At 34.8% G+C, this 19,599-nt stretch overlaps 1 protein-coding gene across 3 annotated transcripts in view; it reads right to left on the bottom strand.

Moving 5' to 3' along the window:
• The window catches only part of GPM6A (glycoprotein M6A), a 379,853-nt gene that overhangs the window by 159,453 nt on the left and 200,801 nt on the right, over nt 1-19,599 (bottom strand). The window lies entirely within an intron of this gene.

Genomic DNA, 19,599 nt, shown 5'->3' with positions numbered 1-19,599 from the left:
CATCTCCCAGAGTGGCAGCAAACTCACAGAACACTGCCGGGTATTTTAAACTTTCAACAGAAAACACAATGACATCCATTAACTTAGAAGTGCTAGGCGTTTCTTTTGACTTAGAGACACCATGAGGAGAAATTATTGGGACACTACAAACACCATGAATTGAGAATGTTTAAAAATCTCAGGTCGAGACACTTACAAATAATACCATCTTTTTTGAGGATCCGGAAAGGCTTTTTTTTTTTTTTTAAATGAATAGCAGTTGGCAAGTAACGTTTGATCTAAATTATCAGTCTTCTCTCCCTTTTCCCCACTCTCCTTCCTCCAATTACCTCAATGTGGGCATCTACAAAGTTCCCATGCTGAACCTTTGCCCCCTCTACTTATTTTGGTCCCTCACTTCTGATAGTTTATTTTCACCCTCATATGGTGTCTTAATGCCACTTCAAACCCAAAATATCTAAAATAAGGCATTTTTTCCCCTTTATCCAGCACCTTCTCCTGCCATTCCTATTTCTCTATTCTCCTTATCACTCAAGCACATGAAAGCATCTTGAGTCTAGACATTCCCTTCTCCCTCAGAACTAATGTGATATGAGCCTTATGAGTTCTTCCTGCCCATGTTTCCTTGAGTCAGTTGCACCCTTTCATTCTATAGGTTTTCCCTTGGTCTGGCCTCTATCATCATCCACCTCCAGTCTCACTCTCTAATTCATTCTGCACAAAACCTCCAGATTAGTTTCACCACAATTCTTTCTCCAACAGAAATGTAAGACCAAACGCACCCAAAATGAGACTAAGCCAAATGGTCTTTCTTTGATATCAGGGAACAAGAACTTTATTCTTTAAAGAGAACAATATCTGTGATCTTCTTTAAATGTGTTTATTAACCTATCCAGCCACTCATTGGACGGCATTCCCTCCTGTAACTGACTTCCCTCTATGAGTTTTCCTTTAGCCTATAATCTGAGTGGGATTCTTCCTTTTGTTCTTCTATTTCTCCCTCTGTTCTTATTTTTTGCCCTTGATGCATAAGGCTTTTCAAATCCTTATCAAAGATCAAACAACATACCAAAAAGCATCCCTTTTATTAGATGTGACATGCCAATTATTAAAATTTATCTTAAAGCTTTAATAATGTTTTTTATGCGGTATGCACTGCAGAGAATAATGCAGAAACGATTTTCTCGATAGTTTCACCAGCAATACTCACATCAAAGTCACCCTTGACCTTACCTTCCAGGTATGTCATTAAAGTGTGACACCGCTGGCTACTGGCTCCCTCGGGAACTCTATTCTCCCTTGATTCAAGGGCACAAGCTCTCTTCTGTGACAATTTAACATTCTGTTTCCTATTCTGGGAGTTTTTCTAAATTGTTTTTTTAAGTCACTGTTTTTGGTACTTCTTGCTCTACAACCATCTTCAGGTTGATTTCGTCAGTGTCAGCATCACCAGTGACTGCATGCTTGTTGATGATTTACAAGTACAGATTTCTAATTCAGATTTTTCCCCCAAATCACAACCTATATATCTAACTGAATATATGCAAGACATAATTTTCTTTGAAAAATCTGTTCTTTTTGCTCTCACTTGTGAAACAAGAATATTCACAAGCAATATAAAACACCATTTTAAAATGACAGTTTTTGCTACTAGAATATAGGCTCCATGAAGGCTGGGTTTGGTTTGTTAGCTCGTTTTTAATTGCTACCTTCCCAGCAATTTGATTAGAGCTGGCCCAAATTCGGTGCTCATTAGATATTTATTAAATGATAAATGAATGAACAAATCAATCTCATGAAGGTGATAAAAGTCATACATACCTATCTCTGAAGTTTTAAGTTATAAAAATTGTACTTTTCCATTGTCTCATCCTTTCTTCCCCATTTTTCCATCTGCCCTCTTCTCATCCTTTACTTCACATTTGACTTTGCTAGCACCTCGCTTCTCTACCTCACCCTCCTCCTCCAGCCTCTTTTTGTCCTTTTGTGGACATTGATGAACATGTGCTAGTCTAGTCACAGCAAGTGGAAGGAGGAGAGAGGGGGACGTGTCTGAATATTAAAGGGCAAGACGGAGAAGAGACCAAGCAACAGAAAGGGAAAGAGACACATCTGAAAACAGATTAAAAAAAATAAACAAAGGAGAAATGAAAACAAAGATTTTTTACCTGATATGCCAAGAAAAACAAAAAGAACAGTAAGAGTTACATTTATTTTCAATCCTGAAATCAAGGAAAACCATCAGTTCTTTTTCTCAAAGAAATCTCCTTAAATTGGCAAGGTATATTCATTTCATTTTATTAATATAAATAAAAATAAAATTGTACAAACCACTGATTTTTCAAAAATGTAACATTTTTGAATCCCAGTACTTGAAAAGCTTTAATCAAGCATGACATAGATGCAAATATAACAGAGACAAAAACTTTATCCCCAAACCTAGAATATTTAATGTTAGAGACATTTATAAACTAAACTGAAACTATGTTTTATTACTGTTAATTATCTGCATAGCAGCAAATGAAAATTTTACAGAATCATGTGTTTATAGTGTTACAGGGTAATTTCAGAAGCAGACTTTATGTTTCAGAAGTAAATTTTAAAATACCAGCCAAGGTGAGCAAACACCCTATCCACTCTTTAATAATTCTTAATGGACAAATGAGACATATAAACAGAATGAAGACATTAATAGGGCCATCTAAAAATTTAAGCAAACAAAAACTGATGCATAAGGTAATAAATTAGAGCCATAACTCCATACAAGGAACTATGGCAGAGAAAGAAAATGAGGAATATGAAAATAAAACGCGCCAACAGTGTTGGTTTCACCGACACTAAATGAACATCTCCTGGAAGCAGGGAGTTACGGTGTCTTGACCACACTGTGGGTTTAAAAGGCACTGCGGTGCTGTAAAAAGAGCCTGCATTTGAATGAGGCCAGCAGGGTTTTAGGCCCAGTTCTATCACTAATTAGTTCCTAATCCTACACAGTTAATTTGCTTTTGCAGAACAAAGATGATCCTTAATATGTCTTCATCTCAAAAGTGCTATAATGAACAATGATTTTAAAATGTTATTTCAACAATAGACTTTTGGAAAAAAATGTGCCCGACTTAAAATATTTATTTCTATAGTTGACATCCATATTCAGCTTATTGATTAATCAAAACAACCATGTTTGAATTTTAATACAACCATACTAATAAAAAAACAAAATTAAGAGATGGCCCCTTCATCGATCTCACATATTGATTGTCTTTGCAACTAAACTCAATTGCAGAAGCTGTAGATCTGTTATGTACAATTTATCTTGTCCTTATTGTTTTATTATCCAGATAAAAGCAGGCTAACTAAAAAAATAATAACACTTTCTAGAAAGACAATTCCTTCTCCTAGCCTAAATGTTTTCTGAGGTATCATCAAATCACATCAATAAGAAAAAGTCGTGAATTGTGTCCTAGGACATCATAACTTGCTTTAATTTTCTATGCCCAAGTTTTGTCTTTATGTTAACAGTTGATACTAACCAAAGGAATGGAGTTAAGATACAGAAGAAAACAGATACTAGTGAGCTATGCCATCAAACCAACTCTGTTTCTTTCTCTCCTTAATGATTTGTCCTTTTACCATCTTCCTGGTCCCTAAATTTGGCTATGGCAAAACTGGCTAGCAAAGGCTGTTCTTGCTTGCCAATGTGCCTTTGTATGCCATCTGCAGATATCATCTGCCAGGCATCTCACACAATCGTTTACAAGGGGAAAGAGCTAAACTGAAATTGCCATTGATAGCAATTGTTTGTTCTGAGTAATATCAGAATTATCTCCAGTAGAGTCTTTAATACTGTAAGACTGTTTCAACCTTTCTTATTAAAATCCACATAAAATCACAATTATATGTAGCAATCATCTAAGTGAATTTTTAAATATCTAGCTTTTTGCACATACAATTTATCTTATTAGCACTACATAAATAAATGTATAATAGCACATTCAAGGCAATTCTTAGACATTTTGGCCCAATTTGCCATTATCTACACAGTGTTTTATTCCCCATCTAGTTAACAGCTTCTGAGAAGCCCAGGTTCCCAATTTCTGAGCATGTTTAATCGACCACTATGGTTGTCATGCCAACCAACACAGAGAATTCTGAGCTTACATGGGGCATTTCAATACAGTGTGACCCAATTACTTTCTGTCAACAAATTCACCGGCAAAATAAAGGGCTAACACATTAATGAGACTTCATGAGACTGCACTGTAGAGATGTTTGCAGTAAGATCGCCATCCGTCTTTAAAATAACTAAAATACTATACGTATCACAGGTATGATTCTCTTCACCGTCTGCCTTGGTTACTGTTATCTTTATAAGTGTATTTTCTATCAAAAATTCCCAAAATCAATATATTTTAGCTTTTTTTTCACTACAAAAGCAAATGCCACTGGGTCGTACATGATATAAGGATACCATATTCTCCAAACTGGAAGTTACTCTATCTCGACATTATTTCAATTTTATATTGTACAGTGAAAATTTATGAAGGCATAGGGAAAGTTGTATATCCCGTTGGTTACTGTTTTGAAAAGTCTTTAATTGAAAAGCAAGAACAACAAATGCCATGAATTAAAGGATTTTGCATATGATGGAATTATCTATTTATTGCATAAAAGATACATTGTTCCTTCATTTAGGGAGGAAGAGAACACAGATGTTAGCACTAGGTTTAAACAACATTTAAACAAATCCTTTAGATATATAACATACAAAATGCTTTAGCTTCACTTGGATATTATATTTATGATTAAAATTTGCTTTAATAGGGGTGGTTGTGTGCATATTAGAGAGAGAGAGAAAAGAAACAGAGAAAGAATAAAGAAATATAATATGTATGTACCTTTTTTTGGCAAATCTTTTTCCTATGTCTTTTGGACTAGAGTTCCCTTATTTTCACACTTTATAATCATGTTATATGCAGGCTCTATCTACTAGGTAAAGAAAAAACAACTGACGCTCAGATGAGTTTATTTAATGAATAAATCAGATGGCAGATGGGCTTTATTAAAACAAGGAGAGATAAATAAAATAAAATGTATAAATGGAAGAGATTTTTTTTTCTAGAAAAATGACAAGAATTTAATAATGTTTTTACATTTTTATTGAAAATATTGGTTTTTAAAATGCACTAAAATTAATAGAAACATAGACATGGAACTATAGTGCCACTCCTTAGCACTGCAAATAGGACAATTAAGGTCTCCAAGGTTAAGTGACTTGCCATATGCCACCCAGGCAACTGGTGGCAGTCACACAATTTGGAGCTTGCTTCATTATTTGACATTAATTTGTAGACTGTTGGATGTATTGTTATAAATGTCCCTATATGTAAAGTAAGAGCAATTTATAGAAGACTAAATTTGCATATTTAAAATTGAACTCAGAAATTGATTGCAGCTACCATCTTAATCCATGTAACAGAGAAGAAATTCAATTCTCTCTTACTTGATAGATGGAGGCTACTAACAAAATGATTATAACAAACTGAAAGCTCATCTAAAACGCACAGAAGAAATATTTATTATAAAATAGGGACATTCATATTTTGCCTATTTATTACACACACACACACACTTTTCTGTAGCAAGAGCAGACTAGTTTCCAAATATTTTGTTATTTTTACTCCCTCTGAAAATTGACATATTGTTCTTCTACACTCCCAGCAATAATTCCATATATTACCATCTTTATGGGAAGCCTATTTAATCAAACTGATGCTTTGATAACGTAGCCTGTGGTCATATTTAGCTGTTAATCATATAACCTGAGGGATCTTCACAAAACCTAAGTAGTCATCAGTAAAATTAGCATTGAAATAAAATAATTTATAAAGCTACAAATAAATGACTGTATTTGTTTAAAGTATAACAGTTATTGACTCTGGTTGAAGTAATTCGATCTTATTATAAAAATATATTTCAGTCTTTTTAATTTCCAACTTTTACTTGCTAAAAATTTTAAGCTCATATATTCAATCCCTCTGTTTACTTCTAGTAACATATAGTGTTTATTTATTCTAGTTATGAATTGGATTGAAATTGCCATGACAATATAAAGTTAAATCAAATGTGTAGAAAGTATTAAGCTCAGAGTGTGGGTTATACCATTTTTTTAATTCTAAAGTTTTACACTGGATATTCAGTATCCACTCTTTCAAGTACATTAAACATTAAAAAAAATAAGACTAAGAAATAATTAAATGAAGAAAATGCCAGAAAGAAGAGGCAATCTTATATGTTTTTTTTACTGACCTAGTAATGAATTATTTTTAATAGACTTGGAAAATACTTTCTTCTAATGATACTCTATAAAATTGATAATGGCATTACTTTTCAAAATAAAAACTACATTTACTTAGAATACATCAGCTGATAATTATAATTGATTAAATATTAGTAAAATTTGGAAGTTAAATTCCATTTTGCTTAACAAGTCTATTGCAAAAGTCTTTATCTTCGAATTTAACTTATAATTCTTTGATACTTGATTAGAAAGTTTATTTGCCAATTTCAAAGGAAATATTGAAATTAAACAGAAGTACATATTGGATGCTCATGTTATTGTGTTCATAATGCCTTTACTTTTAAATATTTTTATTAAGAAACCTTTCAAACATAAATAATATAACAAGAAATGATAACATTAACAATGTGGGAGACCATGGTGATGCATGCCTGTAATACCAGCACTTTAGGAGGCTGAGGCAGGTGGATCACTTAAGGCCAGGGGTTTGAGACCAGTCTGGCCAACATGGTGAAACCCCATTTCTATAAAAAATGCAAAAATCAGCCAGGCATGGTGTCCTGTGCTTGTGGTCCCAGGTTTTTCACTTAACATTATTTTTTAAAAAGTTATCCATGCGAATACATTCTTTAACTAGTACAGATGAGCCCATTACTAAGAACTATATTATGCATTTTTTGTAGAACTCTTCCAAAAAATTAATAAGAGCTGCCCTTCTGAAAGATGCTCTCTGGTTTAATACAATATGAATCCACTTCCTCTGAGCTATCCAGGACCCTGTTGATGGAGATGGCCTGGTACCCACCTTCCCCATCTTACAGAAATTAAGAACATGCTGGAATAGTCTATAAAAGATCCTGAATTATTTTTATTTTACTTTTACTTTTTGAGATGGGACTTCACTCTGTTCCCCAAGCTGGAGTGCAGTGGTGTGATCTTGGCTCACTGTAAGCTCTGCCTTCTGGGTTCAAGCAATTCTCCTGCATCAGCTTCCTGAGTAGCTGGGATTATAGGGACCTGCCACCACGCATAGCTAATTTTTGAATTTTTAGCAGAGACAGAGTTTCGTCATGTTGGCCAGGCTGCTCTCAAAGTCCTGACCTCAGGTGGTTCGCCTGCCTCAGCCTCAGAAAGTGCTGGGATTACAAGTGTGAGCCACCATGCCCAGCAGAGATCCATGAATTCTTCTGCACATCAGACGGTATTTATACTTTTTACTTGGATCATCTGATGTCTTGATTTTCAGAAATGCATTTCCCATTGTTTATGAAAGCAGGAGTTCTTTTCCTCTTTAAACTGGTAAGCTGCCAAAGTTCTTCCTGGTGTTTAGAGGGGAAATATTTTAAAATTCTTTTTTATGATATTATAAATTCTGATAATCTTGGTTCACAAATATAATTTCATCCATGTATCCTAATTAGTCTTTTGCCTTTTAGCCTTGGTTTTACTTTTTAACCTTTTCCAGTGTATGTCATCTTGATTCGGATACATCTTTGGAAACCACTTTGTTTCTAGAGTAAGACAGAGTATTTGTATCTACATTGAAAGGGCTAAGAAGCAACTTCACCACTTGCTACTGAGTGACCTTGGAAACATTAACAAAAATCTCTGGGTCTTAGCAACCTTATCCATAACATAAGAGTAATAAAAATACCTTATTTATATAGTTATTGTGAGGATTGTGTAAATTAATGTAACGCACTCGAAACAGTGCTTAGCAAATGGTGTTATCGCAACAAGTGTTAAATATTCATATAATTTCTTTAGATTTACATATGTGAGTCCCTAACAGAAACCATAATCAAATGTTAATCTTGTTCATAGCCCTTCTTTGGACCCTCTGTAGTTCAAATATTTTCCTTTCAAAGATACAGTGCAATTATACACAATAACTTAAACAAGGAATTTTTTATTCACTCAATACTTATTGTTAATCCTTATACCAGTCTGCTCAGAACTTTGACTTCAAGATTAATATTGCTCAGAAGTTATTCTCAAAAGACAACATAAAAGGAAAAAATGAAGCTGATAACTCAATGAGCTGCATGACATTATAGAAATGTACTAGAACTGGGGAATTGCATGACCTATGATGACTATGGAAGCCCGAGAAAAGCTTCCTGATGAGGTTCTGGTTGTGGCACGGTAGATAAGAAAGAAGACAGAAAAAGAAATCGGAATGGGCCTGCACACATCACCTGAGGGCGTGCCCTACTGGCAGTATTTCAACCCTGTGAGAATGATGAGATTGGATAATAGGGCTAGAAACTTCCCTTTGGGCCATATTATAAAGTGCCCAATATGCCAACATCAAGCTAGTGGATTTGATTTTATAGGTAGTATAAACAATGGAAGCCTTTAAGCAACAGAATCCATGAATATATTTTAATTATTCTAATTAAAGTGAATAGAAATGGGATGAAGAGAAGCATAATAAAGATAATCTCAATAGCTACAGAAAATAATTGATTCATAGTCTTAGCAGCTGAGTAAATGAAGATAAGAATCTGAATTAGGAAACATATCTGAAGTGAAAGTATTTGATAACCCGTTAGATATAGGTGAAAATGTGAAAGGCATTACTAGTGACCATAAGCTTCTAGCTTGGGACACAGTGTACGTAAATGGTGACAGGTGCGATGGAATTCAAGAATAAAGGATATGGAGTTGATTCAGCAGTCAGTTGATAAATTCCATTTTGGACACGTTGCATCCAAGGTACCTCTGACTATTTGAGGCAGTCAGCCCCTGTGGGACACTCAATTCCTTCCTAGTAGCATTCATGACTTTCTGAAATCTGCTCCACCTGAGTAAGGGCTGCACTTAATGACTTGCTTCTAATGAATAGAATATGGCAGAAGCAATTAAATGTTGCTTCCAAGATTACATTATGAAAGCACTGTGGACTGGGCATGGTGGCTGTAATCTCAACATTTTAGGAGGCCAAGGAGGGAGGATTGCTTGAGGCCAGGAGTTTAAGACCACCCTGCACAACATAGTGAGACCCTGTCTCTACAAAGACTATTAAAAAGTTAGCTGGGCATGGTGGGGCATACCTGTGGTCCTAGCTGGGAGGAAACTGAGGTGGGAGGATCACTTGAGCCCAGGAGTTTGAGGCTGCAGTGAGCCATAATCACTACAGTACTCCAGCCTGAATGACAGAGCAACACACTATCTCAAAATAAAATGAAATATAATAAAAAAAAATAAGTAAAAATACTGTGGCTTCCAACTAACATGGAGTCTCTTTCCCAATGTATCTTAGATCCTTTGATTTGGAGAAGCCAGCCACTATGTTGTGAGGCAGTCCTGTGGAGTGGTTCATGTGGTACCTGGCCTGCCAACAAGACATCCCCTGAGTGAGCCACCAAGCAGATTCCTCCCTCCACCCTAACCAAGCCTTCATATGAGACTGCAGCTGTAACTAACAGCTTGATTGCAATCTTGTCACTTTCTAACATGCCACCCTGTTTTTCTCAAACTGTATCACCAATATTTCCTTAAATATCTATTTATTGATGTGTGAATGCTGTTTTCTTTGCTGTCTGTCTCCACCACTTCTACATCAAAAGTTTTATAAGGTAGTCTGCCTTGCACAGTGACACTTAGGAGAGAGGCTAGCAATCAATCATTCTAAACTAATTATCTATTTATTTAGCAATAAGAGTCAAATTTGTGTTACATATAATCACAAACATGGAAACTGGATGGCTTTTAGCATGGACAAGGGGGCAATATAACAATAAATTAAGGTGATAATATAATCTAAAAGATGAATAAAAATCGATTTTGATCATCTGTAATTTACCAAGCAGTACATTAAATGATCTTTAAATGTCTCAACAATTCCAACGTATAGGTACTTTTCTTTCTACTTGATGAATGAGAAAATTAAGTCTCTTGATCAGAAGTTAAATCACCTGCCTAAAAAAACAACCAGTATATGGCAGAGTTAAATTTAAATCCATGTTTGAATGGTTCTGTTTACTTACACTATCTTCCCTCTGGTACTTTAGAGATTTTCATTCTAAGTATGTAAAAGCTAAATTCCAAACCACTCACCCAATGTGATTGCATTAACAATACTTTTATGTTGTTTTGCCTAATATGGATTATAATTTAGGAGTGATATGTACATCTGTGAATGCTGGGAGAAGGTGTTAAAATATAATTCCTATGGAAACTTATTATAGATTCATTAGATCAAAAACAAAGAAGCAAACAGCTTGCATCCATGAAGGGGCTTGAAGACTACCTTCCTCTCAGTACTACGTCTAGGAATTCAACCTTATAACTTCTTTCCTGCCCCGGAATATACTAAATATGCTTTGAAAGTTGTGTTGACCCAGAAGAGTATTTTCAAACATTTCTGATAAATCCTAAATTGCTTTTTTTGTGGGTGTTAATCCTATGCCAGTCTCTGTTGTTTTTTTCAGTAAGTACTCAATTCTTTCAGATTATTAAGAATGGTATTTTATAAACAAATCCTGTCTAATTTACTATCATATTCCATACCAATGTGTGAAAAGTTGCTAGTCATTTTATTTGTTCTAGATAACTAACACACGTAAAATTGAACCAGATAATGCCAGAAACCAAATACATAATTCTTACATGGTAATAGCTGGGATCCTCATAGTTACAGTTTTTACTTTCATTTTATTTGTGAATAAAAAATGCTCTATTATCTTATTCAGTTGCAATAGTGATAACCAACTTAAACTATATTTAGAGATAGTGTTTATCGGTTCTTTCATAATCTTGGTCATAAAATTTACTCATTAATAAAGTTTGGGCAGGTAGCTGGTGGGACTGACAATAGTATTAATACCAGTAACATGGTACGATGTGATATCCCTGTTTATATCCTGCTCTCAAATAATTGAGGTCCCATGTATATGGAATACATGATAACTGTTTTATTGTTACATACATTAGCATTTTCAAGAACTGTAGGCTGTCTTGATAGATTTCCCCCATCACCTCATGATTTCAGTTTTCTTCTATGCCTATTGAATAATCCAGATTAATGACTATATATAATTTAACTCTCGGCCTCAAGTGACCACCCACCACAGCCTCCCAATCATTTTGCAATACTTTCTGAAGCAGTCAAGAACTTTTGTACATGATTGTAGACTTTGAAATTCTCTTTGTTTTCAAAGGCAAAATCATAGAGGTATTGTCCAGACAACCCTTAAAGTTCTCATTTTAAATGATTGCAATCTCTAAATATAATTTCCTCACAAATGTTGGGATTTCAAATCCATAATTTCTTTATCTTGACATATAAATTATGAGTCACAATTGGGAAAGCTACCAGGGTTTCTAACCAATAATCCATTGGACTAGCAATTCTCTAAGTGTGGTCCCAGAATCCACAAATACAGCAATACCTGAGAAAGTACTAGAAAGGCAGATTCCTGGGCCCCACTCCATACTTACTGAATCAGAAACTTGAGGTGGGGAAATGAAGTCCAGTAATTGCCAAAAATAGGTGATTCTAAAGCAAACTAATGTTGAAGAGTTACTCAGAATATGGTACTGCTACACTAGTGTAACTTACAAAGACAAACCTCAAGTCACAAACATAACACATTCATTGCAAAGTGAAGCTAATAATCACTCTTCTAAGTTAATCATTTATAACAATCTAAGACAAAAGTCACCTCACCTTTCACAAAGGTTGATTTTATATCAATTAATACTTTTCAATGAAGCTGAGATATTTAAAATTGACATTAAGATTATCATGTACCCAAATTATCCTAAAAGCACTCAATTCACCTACTTAAGGGTAAGAAAACTCTGTATATGACACGTAAAATTCACTTATTCAAGACAAATAAAAATCTCCACATAATTGTCGAATTTAAAGAGCAAAACTGAAAAGCTACGTTATAGAATGAAGAAAACTTGAGACACTTAACTTAGATTTAACAATGAGCAATAGTAAATTTACGTTGCATTTCTTGCATATTTACCAAAATCACCTTATCAAAAATATACATACAAACTTTGTATACTATCTTTCGAATTATTATATTTCTTGGTGGGGAAGGAGAGGCAACTTAACTCTTATTGACAATCACAGATAGGAAAGTTTTGAATGTTACTGCTTTTCTCAAATACATCCTTTCTGTCACTCTCTGAATCCTGAGTCAATTCTTTTTTAGAGCAAATGTAACACACAATTGAAATGCAAAGATATCTATTTCATAGTGTCCCATTTTCTCCTTAGAATACAGTGGATTTCCTCAGGAAAGCAATTTTACCAAGAGAAATGCAAAATGCATTTTTATATTGCACCAAAAGAGGTATTCAGTTTTTGTCTGGCATGTCCTCTGCTGTATTGCACATGAAAGCAAAAGGAAGGAAATTGGAAATCCTTGCCAGAGGCTAGTTATGAGCAATGAGTTCAAAGATTTCAGTGGCCTGATATATAGTGCTTAAAATATACTAGTCTACCATCTCCTTTCATTTTTTTCTTTTTTCATTTTGCAAAATGGGAAACAACATTGTTTTTTCCCAACATGCCTTTAAATCGCTCTTCCAATCTCATTTTCCTGCCCCAGGAGGTCTTAAGCAGCACTCACAATCTTTCTTCGCTCTTACGTCTTAGGGAGCTCCAGTCAACTCCCTTTCCTAGAATATCACAGGCATCAACCCTTTTTTATAATAGAAATCATTTCTTTTTTCACCAAAAATACATCCAGTTCTTTAATTATTGACTCTGAACCACTCATATAGACTCACTTTGGGGCAGTAGCATTCAATGACCTCTTCCAAAACAACAGACACTGAGTGCACAATCATTAATGCTCCTCTCTCTCACACTAAGAACTGCTCGAATCTAAGTATCTAGGGATCTGAGAGTCCATTGAAGAACAGTTTTGCAAAGTCAACTTATAAGAATACAGACTGATATTAGTGCAAGAAAGTAAAAGCACATGAGGCATAGAAGTAATATTGGTATTTTTATACATGAAAGTTAAAAAATGGAAATATTGGAGTCAAGGAGAAAACTGAGGTCTAATAGACACCTCCAAATGACTGCATATAAAAACAGAGTACCACAGTGAAGGAACAGGTGTTTTCAAAAACAAGCAGAACACCCTTGTGCAGGAGGCCTAATATAAAACCCTACTGATAAGGATATAATCCAAATATTTTTGAGGTTCAGCACTTTTTCTCCTTCAACTTCTTGTGAACCCTTACGTGGGATTTTTAATACTAAATTTTAAAGATGCTTCAAAATTTTAATTTCAAATAAGATGATACTAAGAGTACAATATTTTTAAAAAGTATATGAATTCCAAAGTGGTCAGGAAGTCAACTAATTCCAATAAGTGTATAATTTGTGGTTGAGGGCTAACTGTTGTGGTGAGGGCTGAACTGAAGAGCAATCTCACTTGAGAATATACAAACTAAAAACAAATAGCTAAAAAAATATACAAAACATAACAAAAACAAAATTACATAACATATATCCAAACCTAGGCAGAGACATGGATTGTTTTGCTTATTCGATGTATGCTAACCCCGTATATATAAGTCCATTTTAGATCATATCAGTATCTTTTTAACTTCACTGAATGCAAATTACCCAAGTCAGAGAAGAGACCCTCCAACTTCTAGGCCAAATCTTATCTAAAGTAATTTAATCTGTTTTATAGCAAGATGGGTGCATCAAATTCTTTCCTATCCATTCCCACTTGTTTCCATACCCACACTTTAAAAAAACAGCTAAATTATATATCTACATAAAATAAAGCGCATTCCATTGTCCTTTGGCACAATACTGCATTACTATCCACTCTGAGGCCTAAATCATGGCTTCATCATATTTCTAAAACACAGATTATAAAACACATTCAATGAAAGCTGCTGTTTCTTGCAGTATAAAATTTCAAAATCACCAGAGAGGTAATAATGGTCTGGTTAATGCCTGGGTTACATTCAATACTGAATTGTATGTAACTCATTGTCCCTCAAGAACCACAAAACAGCCCTGTAACTCATCCTAGAGGATCTAAAAGTGAACCCCCTCCTAACAGAAAGGCAATCCCAGCTTGCAGGCTCTGAGACTCCATTGAGTCATGCCACATGTATGGAAAATAATTTTTGGAGTGCTATTCTATCCAAGGAAAACCAAAGCACATTTTCCACTATCTAGATTAAAGGACATTGTGTCTACACTAAGACAGGCAGAGTAAGTCTTAAACACTTGTTCATCTTAATGCTATGTTTAACAAGCCTCCCAAGTATTGAACTCAAGCAACCTAAGAAATGAGATCAATGCTAGCTTTTTCATGAAATTTAAATGTGTCAAACAATAAAGTCTTCAAATAGTTTGCCATTTTTTGCTAACAGGGAAAATTAAGCAGTGAATTAAATGGCCTCACAAGGACTTTGGAGAATGCCAGATAAGTTTACTACACTCCACATAAGTATAATACACACTTCTTAATCATGTCACATCATATATTTCTAATTTGTATATTAAAATCAGGATCACATTAAAAACTTCTTTGTTTTTGTATTATTAGTAGAGATGGGGGTTTACTATATTGGCTAGCTTGATCTCGAACTCCTGACCTCAGGTGATCCACCCACTTTGGCCTCCCAAAGTGCTGGGATTACAGGTGTGAGCCACCATGCCTGGCCTAAAAACTTTTTAAATGTGGCACATTAATATTATAGGTGTAATGAATAGCCATTTTGTAGATCAGAAGTGTTTAAAATTAGTAATTTCACATGGTTCAAACTAATACATCTATAAGGTAGTCAAATAAGTAACAGATCACTCAGTCGACATTTAAAAATAAATCTATGAATATCTAAAGGCTGAAGCAAAATAAATTTGTCAGTTAACAGGAGAGGATTTTCCAGGAATCTGAAAGAGATGGAATAAAGTGACCAGTGGATATGATACATTTTTTAAAAAATTGAGACTTAGATGAATACACTGTAATTTTTAATACTTTAAAGACTATGGAATGCTTGGGGGGACACATGCATGGGTGATACAGTTGCCTAAAATGACCTCATCATTAGGTTACACTGATGTTGCTTTTGCATCATTGCAGAATTTGATGATTTAAGTGTAAATATGAAACAAAGTTTCCTTCCAGTTTAGCAGAAACAACGGGCATACATATTTTTAATATGTATGTAAATTTAGTGGTCACTCAATACACAGATGATATGAAAGAATCACGTGTGTCATAAATTAGTAGCTCCTGTTAGACCTTTGGGAGGGGGCACAAAGGTGCTCAAAGGTGTTGTAGAGATCAGTCATGGAAATACATGCTTGCCATCCCTTTGTGAATTAAATTTTCATGGAGTGTTGCAAAAATTAACTATCTAAAAATAACACTTACATAAATTAATAATCTTATCTTCTTCAAGATTATACTTTTCACCTTGAGTACATAACTGGCCTATAAAACATGAAGTTATTTCAGTTGTTTAACAAGAATTCATTCTAAATTCCACCAAATAATGGTATCACAAGTTCCTCTCGAAACTCAAAGCAGTGATTCATACGTAAAAAAATAAGTACACCAAAACTGTAGGGAGAATATGATGAACATCGGAAGATTAGAAGGAAATACTCTTCAGATACTATTTGCCAGAGCTCTGTTTTCAGACTGTGTTATTTCTTGCTCCCATCTAAAATAACAGCCAATTGTGTAGGACTATATACCAATAAAAATACAAAAACTAAAGTAAAGCACAAAAGAAGACAAAAGAAAACTGATTACTCACTAGCATGCTATTTTTAAAATTCATTACTTTGAAAATTACTAAATATATCCTAGAAAAGACCTTATCTTATTAAACTGTCCTCAATGATCTCAAACTGTTGTTTCTTGTGTAATTTAGTTTTCTTTGATCAATACTTGGGAATGAACACAATAAACCTAGTGTCAGCAAATTTGTAAACTACTTTGTTAAATTTTAAGAGCATATTGTAATGTACTATGTCATAGTTCTCCAAGTTTCAGTAACCATTTGCTGACCCTGAGAGTGTAATGCATTTCACTTCACTGCCACAATCTATTTATTTTCTAGAAAGCTACCACCAAACTTCTGAATATATTTCAGGTGAAAGAATAAAATGATTACGTTTAATTCAAACCTAATGGCATAAATGGAGTCCTTGCTGCATTCTCTCAAACCAGGTTTAGCTGCTCTGGTAGATCTGTCTCTATTTAGGGGAAAATTTGGGGGTTATTCTTCCTTTAGTCTGTTCAGTGACCTCTTCTTCTTCCCCTTTATCCTCTTCTTGCTTTCCCTGCCCCTCTTCCTTCTCTTTCTCCTCCTGCTCTTCTTTATCATTAGCATCGTTATCAGTAGTAGTCATCTCAGCTATGAATGGGTTTGTATTAAAAAGCACTTCGCAGGTTGGGTTCATGAACAGATGATAAAACCTTTACCCTTCAGGGATTGGTACTTTGAGAAGGGAGCTATAGCATAACAGATACATTAAAAGAGAGAGAGAGAGATGCCATATATTAAGTGATAAACATTTAAGAAATGACTGCTATAACAATTTTAAAAAGTTACTTTAATTCTGACTTTCTGACTCAAAGAAAATTGCTTGCTCCCCTTTTTTCAATGGGTACATGTGTTAGGATGAGAGGAAAGGAAACGTGAAGAAGGAATCGGCATTTACCAAACCCTTGCTATGTGCCAGGAATTATAAAAGGCGCTTTTGCCTAGTTATTGTTACATCTAACTCACATTAAATGGCCTAAACCCAAAGACAATGGTAGAGAAAATTCTCAAAATGAAGATTTTGAAAAAATCAGTTATCTTCCGTTTTTCTTTGTATTTTTCACAGTACGGAGACGTAAGTTACTGTTGGATTAAGAATATCCAAGAAGGTGGTCGCAACTTGAAAGTACATGGAAAAACATGAATAATACAGATTAAGTTATATAGAAAATTAAGGTAGAGAAAAGGAGCCAGGGTTTTAACAAAAGTCATCTGATTGGGAAACCAAAAGTAAATTAGCCACTCATTATGATGGTCAAGTGAAAAACTGCCGGCTCTCCTACCTGTTTAAAATTCATGGAGACAATCTGAGTGCATGGTTTCTGGATTCTAGATCTTACGAATTATTTTCAACTTTCTACTGTGAATGGTTGAGCAGGAATTTAAAATGTTTTAAGTTCAATTATTCTATGACTAGTTTTCAAAGCATTCTTTTCTAAAAGAGTTTTTTATTTTAACTTGATGAAAGGCTAAAATAAAATCTCTGAGACAATAAACCACTACATAATCTGGCTTTGGTAATATATGGGTACTATTTAAGACAGAGATTCTCAAAGCCTATGTTTGGTTTTAAATGGACAAAGCACATTCAGCGTCATATCTAAGAGTTCCATTGCTCAAACAATGCTCAATCCTTATTTTAATAACGATTTCTACTTGCAAAACATTGAAAGGTGTTTGAAGAAAAATAAATACAATTCTTTACTGCCAAATGTACAGTCCATGGTTCCAAAATTAGAATGTAAATTCCCTGATTATGGCAAAAATACACTTTCAACTAGAAAAATGGAGCAATCGGCCGGGCGTGGTGGCTCAAGCCTGTAATCCCAGCACTTTGGGAGGCCGAGGCGGGTGGATCATGAGGTCAACAGATCGAGACCATCCTGGTCAACATGGTGAAACCCCGTCTCTACTAAAAATTACAAAAAATTAGCTGGGCATGGTGGAGAATGCCTGTAATCCCAGCTACTCAGGAGGCTGAGGCAGGAGAATTGCCTGAACCCAGGGGCCGGAGGTTGCGGTGAGCCGAGATCGGCCATTGCACTCCAGCCTGGGTAACAAGAGCGAAACTCCGTCTCAAAAAAAAAAAAAAAAAAAAAAAAAAAAGAAAAAAAAAAAGAAAAATGGAGCAATCATTTGGCTCACTCTCCCTTCGGCCCACCTCATAATCTTTCCAGGAACTGAAATGAAAGACCATCTCATTTTCCTGCATGACAATTCTCTTTCTCTCTGGATGTTTGTGTGAGGTTTTCTCTTAGTTTCCTCTAGCGTGTGAACCCAATTGCCATTGAATAAATAGTGTGACCATAAAGTCAAAAAACGTTTGATATTTGTTTAAAAAACCTGTAATCAACATTTATTAACTAATGTTAAGAGATATTCACATTAGACACTTTACATGAAATGCTTGGAACAGTGCCTGGATTCTTAAACTTTAGCTATTATTATTAGTATTTTCCTTGAAAAAATAAATGATGCTAGTAAAATTACTTACATTTCAGATGTTCAATAACTAAACAGAACTGAAAAATTGGTATGGTATAGACTGTTAAAAATGAAAGTAGATATCCACCAACACAGGAAATGTGTAGAAAAATCTCAAAACAATTAAGAAAAAAAAGATGTCAAGTTTTTTGGGGAAGGAAATTTGGCCACGTACTAGTTCTTAATTTGAATTATTTACTAAACATTTTTGCATAAAATAACAATCAGATAATACATACAGATGCAAAGTTTTCCTTCCATATTCTATTTTTTTAAGAAAGAATAGGTAATTCACCATTCAAATAACCCTTCTAATGGGGAGTATTCATTGCAATCGTAACAATCACTTGCTGTAAAATCATTTTGTAGAAAATCATTTCCTAGAAATTGAAAGTTCTATTGTGAGTCAGTGAAAAACGCTAATTAACAAAATATTTTACTTGCCTCATTTTTACTTGATAAGCAAGAAAAAGCATGATCACTCCCTAATAGGAGGCAATATGAACAATCTCTTATATGTTTCTAGCATCATTCTCAGGGATAAAGTCCACCCAGTTCCTCTCTTTGATGGAAGTAAGTATACTAAAACTCATGATTTCTCATGTGATAAAAATAGAAGTCCAAAAACATTAAACAATTTAACAATATGAGAAAGTGTCTTTCTTTTTTTTTTTTTTTTTTGAGACGGAGTTTCGCTCTTGTTACCCAGGCTGGAGTGCAATGGCGCGATCTCGGCTGACCACAACCTCCGCCTCCTGGGTTCAGGCAATTCTCCTGCCTCAGCCTCCTGAGTAGCTGGGATTACAGGCACGCGCCACCATGCCCAGCTAATTTTTGTATTTTTAGTAGAGACGGGGTTTCAGCATGTTGACCGGGATGGTCTCGATCTCTTGACCTTGTGATCCACCCTCCTCGGCCTCCCAAAGTGCTGGGATTACAGGTGTGAGCCACCGCGCCCAGCCCGAGAAAGTGTCTTTCTTTCTTTTGGAAATGAATCTGGTTATATATAGCAGTTAATGTTCTCATATGTTGAC

Source organism: Callithrix jacchus, chromosome 3 (assembly GCF_049354715.1).
Source record: "Callithrix jacchus isolate 240 chromosome 3, calJac240_pri, whole genome shotgun sequence".
NCBI lineage: Eukaryota > Metazoa > Chordata > Mammalia > Primates > Cebidae > Callithrix > Callithrix jacchus.
The sequence above is the reverse complement of the archived record's forward strand: the minus strand, read 5'-3'. Positions and strand labels throughout refer to the sequence as shown.